The 10938-nt window shown below is 40.7% G+C and overlaps 1 long non-coding RNA gene across 1 annotated transcript in view; it reads right to left on the bottom strand.

The window, feature by feature from the left end:
* Positions 1-7214: 7214 nt before the first annotated feature.
* Positions 7215-10938, bottom strand: part of LOC116741454 — a 401610-nt gene continuing 397886 nt past the window's right edge. Inside the window, exon 3 of the long non-coding RNA XR_004346163.1 lies at positions 7215-7304. This is a non-coding gene — a long non-coding RNA (uncharacterized LOC116741454). The remainder of the gene's footprint in view (positions 7305-10938) is intronic.

Raw genomic sequence — 10938 nt, 5'->3', positions numbered from 1 at the left:
AGAGAACTTTGCTTTTACAATTGCAATGGTGAGAACGTTTTCAAAGCAAGATATAAAACTAGGAACCGTATATGATTCATATATTTCAACTTGTAAAACTAAAAATTTTACATCTTAAAAATACCATAGGTCAATTCAAAAGTTGAACAACAAACACGGTAAATATTTTTGCAACAAATGTAACAAAGCATTAGTTTTCAGAGCAAACAGTACTTACAAATAAGAAGAAAAAAAATACCCACTGGAAAAAGGAGCAAAAGAGGTTACATATATGATTTACTGCAAAAGATACAGTTAAGAAAATGGAAATCAGACCACAATGAAATACCATTTTTCAAATCCAGACTAAACCACAAGATAGCATTTTTCAATTAGCAGGTTGGCAAAGATTCAAAAAATTTTTAGAATGCTGTATTAGAGGGGATCAAGGGAAGTGGGCATACTTATTCGTTGGTGGTGAGGATGTAAATTGGAACAATCCTTTGGAAGACAGTTTGGCAATATCAGTCAGAATTAAAGGTACATTTATCATTTGACCCAGCAATTCAACTTCTAAGAATGTAGCCTGCAGATACATGTGTGCAAAAATATGTATACAAGCCTGTTCGGAGCAGTATTTTCTCAGTATTTGCTACAATAGCAGCATAGTCTCCATCAATAGGGTCATTATTAAATTACGGAACATCTAGACTCCATAATACTATGTAGCTTTTAAAGAGACTGGAGTAGGTCCATAAATGCTGATAAGGAACAATCACTTAGATATTTTATTACATCAAAGTAAGGGAGAAAACCATGAGGTGAGCATGTCACTCTCTTTATAAATGTTATCCATGCCTTGTCCAGTGGCTAGAAATAGAGGAAATGATGCTCAAATTTCCAATGATCATGGACAGCCCCACATTTTTTTTTACCTTAATGCTTTCTATAATTTGAAAGTTTTAAGTATGCATTACTTTTGTAATTTTAAAGACAATTATTAACAAAAAGAAATCTCACTAACTTATAGAGCCTGCTGCTATGTACAGATACTCTAATATCATTTTGCAAATAAAGGAAAAGCACACCATTCTTTTTCACCCAAGAAGATAAAAGACTTTGCCATTATAACTAAGGATGCTTTAGATGAATCAAAGGTTTAAACCATATCAAATTCTGCTTGCCTTACGAAGTGTTAAACCTTAGGAAATGAAATAATGAATAGATCTAAAAGAACCTGGAAAAATCAAACTGACCAAAATGATTCACTGGGTCTTGATGAACACCATGGAGACCACTTTACAAGAGCCAGTCTGACACTTTCACACTCCATGGAGTGTGAAAACCATAGAGGAAGACAAACCATAGCGGAATTTCACATTGAATTACAGAGTCAAGCTGATTTCCCCAGGAGAGAGAGAGAACTAAAGGAACCCTGAAAGACAAAACTTCAGGAAAAATCTGTGCATCTGTTTCCCAGTCCATATTTACAGCCCATCTAACTTGTTTATGTAAACTTTTTAGATTTTTGCCAAATCTCTACTAAATTTATAATTGATTGTGATCAAATGGATCATATGCAAATCTGATCAAACTAGTGAGGAAAACAGAAATTCCTAAACCAACTAAATGTCAGATATCATATAGTCTTTGTATCTAAACTAAGAATTTCGGACAAGGGAAATTGGATCCGCAAGACAAAATATGTTTTCTCTGTGGAAGGTGTTGCTCGGTTTCTACCAAGTGCGTAGCTGGAGAGTTCAGATGGTTGTGGTTCTGGGATCTTGGGGGTTGTTTCTACCTTCTGGCAACAAGTATTCTTCCCTAGTATTCAAGGGCTCCCATATGACCTGAGTGACAGCTAACAGCTGGGTCAAAGCTATAATTATTTCATCAGCTCTCTTGGTTTCAACTAACTCCTACCAATACCTAGTTATTGGCCTCTAACGTCAACTCTTTCCTGGACTCCGTGCCTGGATTTGCATCTCCCCCCGCCCCCAGATATGCTGCAAGCATATGCACTCAGTATACATGAAGTACAAGTTGTACCACACTTAACATGTAATATGCCCCTCTCCCTGTGTTCCATATAATGGCTAGTAGCACCACTAGCCTCTCAGGCACCCATGTTAAAACCAGAGGGCTTCCCTGGTGACGCAGTGGTTGAGAGTCCGCCTGCCGATGCAGGGGACACGGGTTCGTGCCCCGGTCCGGGAAGGTCCCGCATGCCACGGAGCGGCTGGGCCCGTGAGCCATGGCCGCTGAGCCTGCGCGTCCGGAGCCTGTGCTCCGCAACGGGAGAGGCCACAACAGTGAGAGGCCCGTGTACCGCAAAAAAAAAAAAAAAAAAAAAAAAAAAATCAGAGATATCCTTGACCCTTGGTTCTTCTTGCTTATCCTTTTCCAGTTTTAACCTGCCCTCTCTATTTCAACTGCTACCATCCTAACTTAGTGTCTCATCATTTCTTGCCTCACTGACTGCAGTCATTTCCCAACTGGTCATTCAACCTCCTGGTTTAATCCCCCATAATAATACTCCAAACTGAATTCAGAGCTGTTCTAAAATGCAGTTTATGTCTCTTCTGTTTAACACTTTGGTGATGCCTTTCTTTCAACAAAATCAAGCATAAAGTCCCAAGGAAATCATTTAAGACCTTTCACAAGCTGGCCCTAACCTGACTTTTCAGCCTTTTTTACCATCAGTCACTGCACTCATACACACACACACACACACACACACACACACACATACACCTGCCACCATAACATACTACCCATGACCCCCTAAACTTGTCATCATCCTTTACATTGCTATGTATTTGTGTACCATGCTATTTCTTTTCTTCAGATGCTCTCCATTGCCAGCACTCCATTACTGATTCCTTGGTCTACTCACTCCTCCCTTCTCATGGGCAGCCCATTTCCCCATCCCGAGTTAATGGTTAAGGGAGGAAGAACAATCCCATCAGCCCAGATTATTCCGCACCCTAAGAGCACCCAGGAAAGTGAGCACAGACCTCCTCTGGGAGCAGAGACATCCTCCAGTCCTGGGTCACTGATTTCTGGAGTTTCCTCTGAAGCAGCAGAGCTGATGAGGACACCAGGTAAGACAACATGGACACAGAGCTACAGGATTTGTCACTTATCATGATCGTGAAGAAGAATCTACAGGAGAAGCGATGGGTCAGTGGTCCCCAGAAGTTTTCCCCTCTTCTTCTCAGATCTGGCTGAACTAGTCAGTTGCTCCTGTATTTACTAATCTAGCAGCTTCTATTTATATTGTCTCAGTGATGTCTTCCCCTGCTCCTTATGAAGAGTCCCCCTTCTAGCAGTATTCCTCACCTAGCGATCGCCAACCATGGCAGAAACCCACAAAAGCTTCAGAAGGCTTAGCTCAAAGATCTCATTTGCCCGTTTCCCAGATTGAGTGACTCTCCTCCTTTATTGTGTATTTACAGCACTTTGTACTTGCCTCTGTCCCAGTGGTTACAATAATATATGCAACGATTCGTTTATGTGTCTATGAGCTGTCCAAGGGCATTGGCCATGTCTTAGACTCTATCATAATAACCAAGCAGATCCAGACCCACTGAAAGTTTGTCTGTCCCCAGAACTCACCAAGCTTCTTTCTGTCTTGGGGACTTCGTTCCCGCTGGTGCTTTTTCCTGGGACAACTCCTACTTCCACCCCCCATTTTCCCAGAGCTGGCTCCTTCTTTTCATTTGGATTCCAGCTTAAGTGCAAGGTCCCCAGAGAGGCCATCACTTTTTCCCTTCGCCAATAATTTCCACCACAACTATCTTTACTTTATTCCTAGCATTTATCATTAGTGGAAATTATCTCTACTTTATATGTCTATTTGTTTACTGTCTATCCTACCTATAATGGAAATGTCAAGGTCAAGGGTACCTATCTTGTTCATCTCTGTGTCCCAAGTGGGTAGCACATAGTAGCTGCTCAAAAACTACTGTTGGGTACATTATTTTTCTGTGCTTATTGATACCTATAATTTTTTATAAAACTAAAATCAAACTACATATTTACATGTATATTCTGCTTTGTTCATTTATTATCATTTCTTGAGCTTTTCCTAATGTTAATTATTCTTTGAGAATATAATGCCCAGCTACTCTTTTGTGTGAATGTAGAAAAAGTTCTACACACCATTTTTTTAGATTCCACATAAAAGTGATATCATTGTCTTTTTCACAGAGAACTCTACTCAGTACTCTGTAATGAACTATATGGGAACAGAATCTGAAAGAGTGGATATATGTATATGTGTAACTGATTCACTTTGCTGTACAGGAGAAACTAACATAGCATTGTAAACCAACTATACCCCAATAAAATTAATTTTAAAAAAAGACCTCGGGCTTCCCTGGTGGCGCAGTGGTTCAGAGTCCGCCTGTCGAGGCAGGGGACACGGGTTCGTGCCCCGGTCCGGGAAGATCCCACGTGCCGCGGAGCGGCTGGGCCGGTGAGCCACGGCCGCTGAGCCTGCGCGTCCAGTGCCTGTGCTCCGCAACGGGAGAGGCCGCAGCAGTGAGAGGCCCGCGCAACGCAAAAGAAAAAAAAAAGTGTCCTCTCCCAAATCAGCTCCGTTTCTTGAATGCTCAATGCCTACAAAACCACCATCCTTCCAGTCATTTTGGCTTAAGCTAAGGTGTCATTTTTGACTGACTCCACTCATTCACACATTTGCTGAATCTTAGTTCATTTTTTTTTGCATACTGAATATAATTTTGTTGCTTTTCTCTGATTACACAAGTCATATGTGTTCAAGGCAATGATTTCAAACATATAGAAAAGAGGGTAAAAATCACGTGGGATCCCACCTTACTGTAATGTTCGTCATTAATAATAATCATTCTTTCATGAATCTTTTACTTCAGATAGAAAAATGATAGACAGATGACAGCTAGCTAGCTAGCTAGGTAGATAGATGAGTTTATAGAAATAGGATAATATATTAATTAAATCTTTAAAGGTAAAAAAACATCAAAAGAGTTGCAAAAACTGTGGGTTAATTTAAATTTGTATGATGAATAATGTCAGCTCTCAATCTTGTCAGTATTATCTTTACGAAGGCATATATAACCTCATGTGGAGAAATGAAGAGTGTCTGTTTTAGGGTTTTTGTGAATTTGAAGCCTGGACCAAATGGTGCCCCTGCGGAAATTCTGGAATTGGGACCTTGTTTTATTCATCTTTCTATGCTCCATGGAGACTCTCATGGTCTGTGTAGAATAATATTTTGCTCTATGAATGATCAATGGCCTCGACAAATATCTTTTAATACCTACCACATACAAGCCACTGCTAGCTATGTGAGAGATACACAAATGAATAAGACATTGCCCTTGCTTTTGAGGAAATTTATATCTATGGTTTTTTTAAAAAAATGTTTATAAACTCCATAAACGTCGCTTCCTACCACCTGTCTTCAAGCCTGTGAAGAGCTCATTTTGGTTCTCTCTGGGTTTTGTGTAGGACCTGAAGTTTCCAACCTTGTTCCCAACATACACGTTGACACACAAGAGGGGATGCAAAAAAAAAAAAAAAACAACAAAAAAAACGGAGATCTGAGAGGGCCGATTTAAAAGAAATGAAAGTTGTTTATCTTTTGAAAACACGTTTTGTAGGTGATGGCTCTTGATCACTGCGGGACGGCCACTGTAGGATCCCTCAAACATTGCAAGATCTCATCCTGGACCTGTAATCATTTTGGCTACAATCTGTTGTCTTCTTTTCAAAGGATGCAGCCATTCTGGAGAGGCTTCTGTCTGAACTCAGGCATATTTCTAGGCTCAAAGTAGCGGGACACTGCTCATGTGAAAGCACCATGGAAGACCTGAAAGCACTATATGGACCTACAGAATAATCTACAGTGTGTTCCCAGTACATGTCCAGGACAGAAGATGCTCATTTGTCACATGTGAGGGAGCAGTGAAATTTATTTTTACAGATTCACTGGGCTGAAAGGAAGACTACGTGGGCCCATCACATTCTAGCAATTTCCATCACAGCAAAAACAATCTTAGAAGGAAGACATACTTGATCTCTACTTGAAGATTACAACCTCTTTCATCAACTCTTTGCAAGTACTTTTCAAAAAATTTAAGATTATACATCAGCGATATATGGCATAAAAGCATTAGAGAGGGCTTCCCTGGTGATGCAGTGATCGAGAGTCCGCCTGCCGATGCAGGGGACATGGGTTCGTGCCCCTGGTCCGGGAAGACCCCACATGCCGCGGAGCGGCTGGGCCCATGAGCCATGGCCGCTAAGCCTGAGCATCCGGAGCCTGTGCTCCGCAGCGGGAGAGGCCACAACAGTGAGAGGCCCACGTACCGCAAAAAAAAAAAAAAAGCATTAGAGAAAAAGCTAGTTGAAAATGTCAGTCATATTTAAGAGCAGATGTCCACCATTTCTCTCTGGGGAAGCAGCCCATTAAGCTGTATGCTGCTGAATCAGATGTGACAAAAAAAGTTCATTCAGCCCGGTTTATTTTGCCTTGAGAGTCAGAAGCATGAGTGGCAATGGCTGGTCTTTCTGGATCTGCTGTTTCTTTTACTTTCGAGACTGTGGAGTCGGACCTGACTGAGCTCACGGACATCTCTGGCTCTGCGGCACACATGCGCCCCTTCACAGCCTGGGTGCCGGTGATCTATAGCATCCTGGTAATTTGTGTTTTAAAACTGCACACCTACCTGCCCAGATGTAAAATCAGCACCAAGCAGAATCAGCTTCCCCTCGAATCTGTGTGCTCCGTGTTCTTCCACAGAAGACTAAACACCGCAGTGTGGATCCGGGGTGCATGTTATACGGTGCATGACACCTCTGGGGGTGACAGCCACATTCATCAAAGCTCCAGTCCCTCGAAAGGGATAATGTGCAGGAACTGTGTGAGCAGCTATTAGAGAATTCATCCTTGCCTTATGGCTTTTCTAAAACTTAATAAAAATCCTCTTTTCAATCAGAATCTTCTAAAGAATACAGACCTCATTTCTCCAACTTCCCGGAGAAGCCAAAGCAAACATCAACTACTATAATTTCTAGTTTTCAGTTTCAAGTGCCTCAGAAATGCTCTTTCACTTAGTGTCATGCTGTTGATCTCCTTTCAGATTTGCCTACACAAGGATTTTACTCAGGACAGATTCTGCTCTTTATTTGTACTTTGAGTCACATACCTTTGGAGCCTTTGAGCTTGAAGGAATGTTAGATCTCCTTACCTCTTTGAAGGCGAAGAGATGAAAGGTGGAAGAAGAGAAGGGGCGTCCTAGTTTTACTCTAGCGAATGGCACAATCAAGACCAAAATGACCTGTGCACAAAAGCAAAATACATACAACAGAACAAAAATTAAACATTTTAAATTAAAAATTAAAGTTTTCTGCCAATAACATAGTACCTGTAATACCCTTAGGATAATCTTCCTCGCTCAACATTTTAGAGTTTATGCAATGCTTTCACATAAATTGTTTTAATCCTCACAACCACTCTAGATGCAAGTTTTTTTTTTCTTAAACAAATGAGGAAATGAGCATATGCAGGTGCCCGGAAGACTGGCAAAGATCATGTCTTTGGGTCTGAACAGGGGCTCAAGTCCAAAGGTTCAGATCCCCAGGCGGGAATGCATGATGAAATGATTCTACCCATCAGCGAGCAGCAACTTAAAATATCTAAATAGATTTGCTTTTTCCCATTGGTCTGTAATTTTCCAAACTTAGCTTTGACCAGCAAAATTGTCCTGCCGTACCCAGAAGTGGGTCCACAGACACTTCCAGAAGGTGACAACAATATCTGTCAGAATGATCAGAATGGGATTAAATTACCACTCGATTTCTTTGGGCCCTAAACTGGTTTGTTCCCAACAGCTTCAATCCTCAGGAATATTAAAGTAATTTGACGGCTTCTTCCCAAAGAGAGATTTATATTGTGCAGATTGGTTCAAAGAAAACTCCTGCCATTGTTTCTGTGGTACTGGGATTAATTATGCCAGACTGTTTTCGTTTATTGTCTCCTTTTCTATATTTAATGGAGCTAGGAAAAATAAAACTCATTTTTCTTCCTTCCCACGCTGAAACCCCTACAATATTTTCTTAGGCAAATTAATAAAAGACACCGTGACAGGGAAGATGTGGGATTCTTCTACAGAAGACCTTCTGAGTTTCCCTGACACAGACTTCTTCCCTTCCCTTCCCCTCCAAGCTCTTCCTCTTTCATAGAAGCACTTTAAGTCATGGGGGTCAGGAGTCTGCAGCAAGTAAACGTGAAACGAAAACACTAAGTTTTCCTTTTTCTTCTTTCTCTGATTTCTTCATCTGCATAACTTAAAACCTATTCTAAACTGGCTTCTTTGCTTTGGCACAAAAATAAGTTCTTCTAGTGCTTATGAGGTGCCCAGTCACCTCATCCTGGGTCTTCTGCTTCCTTAACTTTTTGTTCCTCAACTTGCCAGGCATATCTCTTGTCAGACCAGTATAATTTTTTTCTGTAAAACCTGAATTGGTAACCTTGGAAAGTCTGAATTGCATCCAAAAGGAATTCATTACTGAGTGGCGGTGACTTTGACTTTCATGAAAATGAATGCTCCGAAACCATCAGCTTTGGAAAATAATTCATTACACTTTTTTTTTTTTGGTGGTGGGGTGGATAAAAGTGCCTTTCATAAAAGTACCTCTTGTATGAGTATCCTGTGTGACCTATCTCTTATGAAAGAAAATGTTAGGACAGTCAGCTATTTGGAAACATTGTACATGCAAGCTTTTATGCTGACTTTCACTGAGAACAAGATGAATCATGAATACTCAAAATTATTTCCCCATGGTCCTGCTTAAATCCTAGTTTAACTGTTTCAGGGTATGCACCTGGGGGAAGCCATATGCAATATGGGTTTGGGAGTTAGAGCTTCCAAGAACTGTCCAGCTCTGTGGCCGGTGGGAATGCTGCTCCCTGGAATTTTCATCTCAGTCCCCTCTTGTCTCATTATTTGGGCAGATACATTCATATCTCTCTTTCTCTTGAGACAAAAGAATACATACCACTAGCCCGAGTATTTTGTAGGTTGGCAAAAGTTATGAGATTTTTCCTTAACTTAGAACAATTACATAGAAGAACAGAGTAAAAGATTCATACATCGAAGACCCAGATTTTTAAAATTTAATATTAAATTTGCTTCAGAAATTTTTTATATTAAATACATAAATAAAATAGGAATTAAGGAAAAATCTGCTTTGTACGTCTACTCAATGGTATTCTTTCTCCCTCCCTAGAGGCACACACTCTCATCAATTTGGGATATATTCTCCCAGACCATGTTTTTACATCTTTACTACCCATCTTTAAACATTTTATACTATTTGAGGCAGACGATTCTGTTTGCCCACCTACTCATTGTCATTCCCCTCTTCCCTTCTGTCAGGACACTGCTCTTGTTCAGGAAGCAGAGATCAAGAAGTCTATTCATTCAACCCTCCCAGCCTCTGGTGCAGCTAAAGAGTGGAGGGGTGGGTAGGGAACGACATGACCTCTATTTGACCAAGGAGGTAGAAGCAGAAGTTCAGAAGATGAGGCTTCTGTAAAAACCATCATTTTCTTGGTAAGAGGGGGTATATTCAGATTAGGTTCAGATTCATCTTCTACCCTTACTCTCTACGGACCTGACACATGGATGAACTGTGTGGTGTGGAAGCTCTCATCTTGTCATCTTGAGGATGAAAGAGTGAAAGATAGAATGAGCTCTGGGGAAGGAACCCTGGTTGCAGGTTTGAGGACCCCTAAAAACAATTTTCAAGCTCTCCACCAGAGATGGACTAATTAAACATATTTACACGTTATATACCCTATCCCCTTTCTGGACCACCAGACCTGGTTAATTGTACAAGTGGCCCATCCCTTGCTTTGTGGGACCTGACTGATGGCTTCTTAGAGCCACCTTCATCTGGATCACCTTCAGCTGAACTCTTACAGGACAAAATTATAAACCTCTTTTTGGTTAAGCCACTGTCATTAAGTTTCTTCGAATGCGACCAAACACAATCCTAACTGTTGATATATTGTTTTTAAGATTTTTAAAATGGTGGTATCCTAACAAGCTGTTTTACAACTTGCTTTTTTTACTCAAATTATGTTTGACCTCTATCCACTCTGATACATATCTAGTTCACTTACTTTTAAATCTATTTCCTCTATTCATTTCTTTTTGATGGCCCTTTAGATTGTCTCTAACTTTTCACCATTACCAAAATATTGTTCTGCACAGCCCCGTAGGCTCACACACACAAGAGTTTCTCTAGGATGTGTGCTAGATGTGGACTCTGACAGATCTTCCTGAGATTCTTAATTTGGGTCCAAGTTACTTTTTGAAAATAGAACTATTTGTACATTTAGAGGCAAGTGGGCAATGGCAGTCTCCAGGACTCTTTAAACTATACCATGTCACATTTCCTAATTTTCTTACCATATTTGTTAGGCTTCTGACAAAACTAAATTGAAAGCTAAAATCTGGGGGTGGGAAATGCAGAAACAGCAGCAACTAAGTAAGAAAGATTTTGATTTCCACCAGTTCTCTAACCATTCCTTCTGTTGTTCCATTTTTGGCCATGAAACTCTGTACCAGGAGTTTCCAACCACGGTACTATGGACATTTAGGGCTAGGTCACTTTTTGTTGTGGGACCTGTCCTGTGTATTCTGGGATGTTTAGCAGCCTCTCTGGCCTCTACTCACTAGATGCCATGAGCACACCCCCTCCAGTTGCGACAACCAAAATGACTCCAGACACTGCCGAATGCACCCTGAACGATACAAATTAAAACTGATATTTACTATCAAAGTTATTTAGCATTAGGGAGTGGGGGGGGGATCAAAATCACCCAGTTGAGAACCACCGCTCTACAGTTGCTAATCTTATGGTATTTAGGACCAATATAAACAGAGAATCCCACGGAGGCACTGG

The sequence above is a fragment of the Phocoena sinus genome, chromosome 16, assembly GCF_008692025.1.
Source record: "Phocoena sinus isolate mPhoSin1 chromosome 16, mPhoSin1.pri, whole genome shotgun sequence".
Lineage (NCBI taxonomy): Eukaryota > Metazoa > Chordata > Mammalia > Artiodactyla > Phocoenidae > Phocoena > Phocoena sinus.
Note: the sequence above shows the minus strand (reverse complement) of the source record. Positions and strands in the feature narration are given on the sequence as shown.